General features: G+C 26.7%; 1 pseudogene; it reads right to left on the bottom strand.

Moving 5' to 3' along the window:
• Positions 1-907: 907 nt before the first annotated feature.
• On the bottom strand, positions 908-1,021 carry LOC119569172 (annotated as a pseudogene).
• Between the last annotated feature and the right edge of the window lie 5,216 nt (positions 1,022-6,237).

Here is a 6,237-nt window from a genome sequence, read left to right as displayed (position 1 = left end):
AATACAACATACTTTCAACATACATAAATATATATATTTTATATATATATATATATATATATATATATAATATAATATAATATTTATAAAATATTTTATATATATATATAATATATTTAAATTATATATATATATATATATATAGAGAGAGGAGAGAAAGGGGGAGAAGAAAGGGGAGAGAGGAGAGAGGAGAGAGAGAGAGGAAAAGGGGAGAGAGAGAAGGTTACCCTTTATGGAAATACTACAGATTTTCCCTTTCCTATAATATAAAGCAAATGAAAAAAAAAACTCAGCAGTTTTCAAACATCCCATTTCAAAAAAAAAGGGGAAAAAAAAAAAAAGAGTTAAAAAAAAAATAATAATAAAAAAAATAATGCGTTTAAAAAGGGTCTTAAATTTCCGGGCACTTTTTAAACAAAAACAAAAAAAAATCCGGGGCGCGGTTTGCCTTTCCCTTTTTATTTATTTCCCTGTCTATTTTATATTTTTTTTGAAAATATTTATTTACGAAAAGAACCCCTTGGGTGCGGTTTATGAGCCTGAAAAAAATTTCCAGATGGCTTTCAGTTCCCCCTCTCCTACCCTTTTCCCCGGGTTTCTGTGGCTAAAAACACCGGGGGAAATTGGGAAAATCGAGTTTAAAAAATTTTGGCTCCGCGTGCATTCTCCCTCCACATGTTGCCCTGACGAGAAAGCCCGGATAACATTATTGGAAAACAGGATGCATGATATGTATGTGTTTGTGTGAGTGTGTGTATGTGGGGGGTTGGTTTATGTGTGTGTGTGGTTGGGGTGTTTGGGTGTGTGTGTGTGTGGGGTGTGTAGGTGTGTGTGTGGTGGTGGGTTGTGTATGGTGTGTGTGTGTGGTGTGTGTATGTGTGTGTGTTTTGTGTTTTGGGTGTGTGTTTTGTGTTTGGGGTATGTGTGTGGGTGTGTGTGTGTGTGTGTGTGTGTGTGTGTGTGTGTACCCCAAACACACACACACAACACACACACACAACACACACACACACACAAATATATATATATATATATATATATAATATTATATTCTATAAAATATATATAATTATTAAATATATATAATATATATATATATATATATATTAAAAATATATATAAATATATATATATATATATATTTTTGGTGTGTGTTGCATGTTTTTTTTCGGGTTTTCCGTGGCACTTTAATAGGGTTTTTTGTGTCAAAAAATTTTTGGTTTTTGTATGAAATAGATCAATAAATAAATAAAAAATTTTGGGAAAGGAAGAATTTATACTTCACACTTCAGAATATACGACAATTATTTTAAAAAAAATTTTTGTAAGGTCAATAGCGGCGAATTTCCCTTTGGGATAAAAAGATAAAATGTTTTAAAACCCCAAAAAATTTTATCAATAATAATTAAAAAAACATTAATATTGAAAATCAAAACATAAATATTTCGCTGTAAAAATATATAAATTTTTCATAAATATTTTGTTAAAAAAAATTTTTAAATATTTGTCTCCCGAACAAAAATAACAAATACCCCAAAAAAACATTAACGGGAAAAGAATGGTACAACTCCCGTCTCTGTTTTGGGGGAGCGTTTTCGGCCGTATTATGCAGTCCAGATCTCTTCATCACAAACGAATGAATAAGGGACAGAGGTTTTTCCTGTGGATGTATATATCGCTATTTTAAGCGCTGACACGCATTTAATCATTATTTTCTCATTTTATATATTATATCATAACCCTGAACACAAAAATTTTTATTATACAAAATCAAAAAAATTTATTATTATTTATCATATCATCTCATATTTTAAATTTTCTATCCTCCTCTATTATTTTTATCATATTCCCTTTATCATTATTTTTTTTCATCTTCATTTTTATTATCACATTATTATATCCCCTCTTCGTTTTTTTTTATTATTTTCATCAATTATCATTTTCATTACCTTATTCTATTTTTTTCTAGGTGATGATGGAATAAAGATGCCAGGGTTTTAACAAACCCCCTTCTCAAAAAAAATATTACCGGAATCCCCCACCCCCATTTTTTAAATGACAATAGTTTTTTAACTCCCATGCTAGTTTGCGTTTTTTCTCTTTTGCCTTTTCTGATCGTACACCTCAATTTTTTTACTTTTCAAGTGTTATTAGTTCAAAATTTTTTTTAATTATTGTTTTTGTTTTGTTTCTGCCTCTCATCAAATCATCATACAAACGGGGCCTGCCATCATCATTATTATATTAATCAATTTCCCCCATTCTATCTTCATTTCGTCACAGTATCATCAATTTTATCCGTACAATTTATCACCTTTTTACCTCACTTTTTTTGTAATTAATCCCTTTTACAATACGTTAATACTGAAACTAATACTTCATAAATATCTTTTCTGTCATCAACAAAAAAAAAAAAAAAAAAAAAATGACAAATTACCTTTTTCCCTTAGAAAAAGGGGACGAAAAAAAATTGAAAAAAAAAGAAATGTTACTCATAAGAAAGGCCAGACAAAGATTGCGACCCCCCCCCCCCCCCCTTAACAAGGGGCCTTATTTGAGGTTGGACTTTCTCCGCTCTCTTCCCCCCTTCACCCACTTCTCTACCCTTTCCCTCCCCCCCCTTTCCCCGGGGTCCTACCCTTTCACCCCCTCCCCCCCTCCTCACCTTTCCCTTTCCCCCCCTTCTTCCCTCGTTCCCACCTCTTTATTCCCCCCCCCCCCCCTTGCCTGTTTAACCCTCTCCTCTCTTTTCCCCCCCTTGTTGTTCTCTTCCCCCCAACCCCCCTTTTCCCTTTTCCTTTACTTTTCTTTATTCCCCTTTTTTCCTGCCTCCCTCCATCTACCCAAATCGGGCTTTTTGTAGCCCCCCTTCATTTCTTCACCCCCCCACCCCCCCACCGCTCCCCCCTTTTTTAAAGCGAACAAACTTACTGGAATATTATATATATAATATAATTTAATATATATATATATTAATTTTATAATTAATATAAAAAAATAATATAATATATTATTTAAAAATTTTATATATTTAAAAATAATATATAATATTATATATATATATATAAATTATATAAAATATATTTTTATTATATATGTATATATAATATATATATGGTGGTGTGTTTGGGTGTGTGTGTGGGGTTTTTGTTTTACACCCCCACAAACCCCCACAAAACACAACAAACCCCCACACACACCACACACACAATAATATATTATATTTTATATATAATATATATATATATATATATTTTAAATAATATAATACACAATATATCATACATACAACATATTAAAAAATATCATAAATAAAAATATATATAATATTTTAAAATTTTTTTTTATTTTTAAATTAATTTTTATATTTATATATTATATATATTATATATATATAAATATATATAATTATATATTATAAATATATATTATATTATATATATATTTATATATATAAAATTAAGAATATATTATTAAATAATATAATTTATAATTTTATTTTGGTATGTGGTACACAACAAACACACACACACACCAACACACACACACACACACCACACACAACACCACACCACACACACACATGATTATATTTTATAGTATTGTATTTTTATATACATTGTATGTATTGTATAATATGTATAATTTTTATTTTAATATATTAAATATATATATATAATATATATTATATATATATATATATAATATATTTAATATATATATATCTGTGGTGTGTGTCTATTAAATTTAAAATTAAATATTATATTAATATATATATATATAATCTATATATATAAAAAAAAAAACAAAACACACAACACACACAACATACACACCAAAACACACCACACCACACCCCACCCCACACAACAGCACCACACAACACACACACACCCCACACACACACCATACCCAAAACACAAACACCCAAACACACACCCAAAAACAAACACAGCCATATATAAATATATATATATATATATTATTAATAATTAAATATATATATTATATATAGTACTTTTACATAGCATTATTATAGTGTGTGTTTTTCACACCAGACATATAAATAAATAAATAAAAAAAAAGAATAAAAAATAATAAATAAAAAATAAAAATAATAAAAAATATATTATATATATATATATAAAAAAATTATATTAAAATTTTATATATATTAATATATATATATAAATTTTAAATATTTTATATAATAAATTATATATATATATATATATAATTATATATATACAATACACATAAAATTTTAATTATGTGTGCGTTTTTTCCTTACAAAACTTTAAATATATATACACACAAAAGGGCCCCACACACTTACATAATCTGTAGTTCAAGTATATGTATATATATATAAATTTTAATATATATATATTATATATATATATTTTATTTTAAAATATATATTAAAATATATATGTATATATATAATATTCATATATTATATTACAATATATAATATATTTATCATATATATATATATATTATTTTATATATTTATTTTATATATATATTATTAAAATAAAATATATATATATTAAAATATATATAATATATATATAATATATAAAATATATGAAATTTTATGTAATCATTTTTTTTTATATATATATTTTATTCACAAAACACCCACACACACACAGAATTAAGTATGAAAGATGTGTGTGTGGGTGTAGGAATAGGGATATTAATATAATAAAAATTTTAATATATAATATATATATATATATTTTATTTTTTATAAAATATATATGTATATATAAATATTAATATGTAAAATATGTATTATATGTGTAATATATGAATATATGAAATATGTTTTTTTTTTTACACGTACACGCATACATATATGCATATATACATGTATAAATATATACATACTTATGTATAAAAACCCAAAATTTTTAATTTTTAAAAAATTTTATGTTGTGTTTTTGTTTCTTTTGTGTTTAGAGCTCCGGTTTTGATTCCCTGGGAGCTCCCCAAAATCCCCGCGTTGGTGCAGAATATTTGGTTTAAATTCCGTACGTAAAAAAGCAAAAGGGAAAAACCGGGTTGATCTTGTTGCATTGCATGGGAAAGTTGGACAGAACATGCTTTTATTCCCAAAACGGTTTTTGTCAAAAACGAAGGCAAAAAAAAAGGCCCCCTTTAAAGGGGAAGTAGTATGATTTATTGTCACGGTCAGACATGAAACCGAAACTTTTTTTAAAAACAAAAAAAAAACAAAAAAAAAGAAGAAGGCTTAGCAAAAAAGCAAAATTAGAAAAACGAACTCGGTAAAAAAAAATTTCTATCGAACAGATAAAAATACGGCATTGAAGATAAGGAGAAAAAATATATTTTTTGGAAACGCCACCACAGTAAATTTTTTTTTTGCTTAAAAAAAAACCCATAAAAAACAGAAAATGTAACAATGCCTTTTTTTTAAAAATTAAAAAACACATTTTTTCCGGGGTACCCATTCCCAAAAATAACTACGGATTGAGTACTTTTTGTTTGTTTCCCATTGGGTTTAGGTTTGCAAGAAAGGAAGCTAGGGGGAAAGACCCCCTAAAAAAATAAAAAAATTAAAAAAACCCGGAGGAAAGTGAAGAGAGAGAGAAGAAAAGAAGAGGAGAAAAGAGAGGGGCCCAGAGAGAAGAGAGAGGAGAGAGAAGGAGAGAGAAGAAAAGGAGAGAGAGTTTTTGAGAAGAAAGGAGAGAGAGGAGAGAGAGAGGAGAAAAGAAAAGGGGTTTCTTTTCCCCACATTTATTTTTTAAATTTTTTTATTTATTTATCTGTTTTTTATTTTGGTTTTTACTTTTTTTATTTTATTTTGTATCATTTCATTTATCTATTTTTATTTTAAATTTATTTATTTATTTATCTATTTTTATTTTTAAACCATAAATTTTTTATTTTTAATTTGATAACTAAAAGGGGAAAAGACAGGGAAACTACTAGAAAAAAAATTTTTCGTAGTTTAAAAAATCAGGGGGTCAAAAACGGATAAATATATTTTTTCAAGTAAAGGGCAATATTATTGTTTTTTTGTTTTTTACTTTTAAATTGGCAAGAGGGATATTGTTAAAGGGTTTATAGAAGAAAAAAAAGAAAACGTAATAATTAATCCTACTGATAACGAGATTTTTAATTAACAAAAAATTAAGGGGGAGGGTGTGGTAATAAATTTACTGAAAACTGTATGATGAGGATAAATGAAATTTAAAAAGGAAATGA

Source organism: Penaeus monodon, unplaced genomic scaffold (genome assembly GCF_015228065.2).
Source record: "Penaeus monodon isolate SGIC_2016 unplaced genomic scaffold, NSTDA_Pmon_1 PmonScaffold_13099, whole genome shotgun sequence".
NCBI classification, from domain to species: domain Eukaryota; kingdom Metazoa; phylum Arthropoda; class Malacostraca; order Decapoda; family Penaeidae; genus Penaeus; species Penaeus monodon.
The sequence above is the reverse complement of the archived record's forward strand: the minus strand, read 5'-3'. Positions and strand labels throughout refer to the sequence as shown.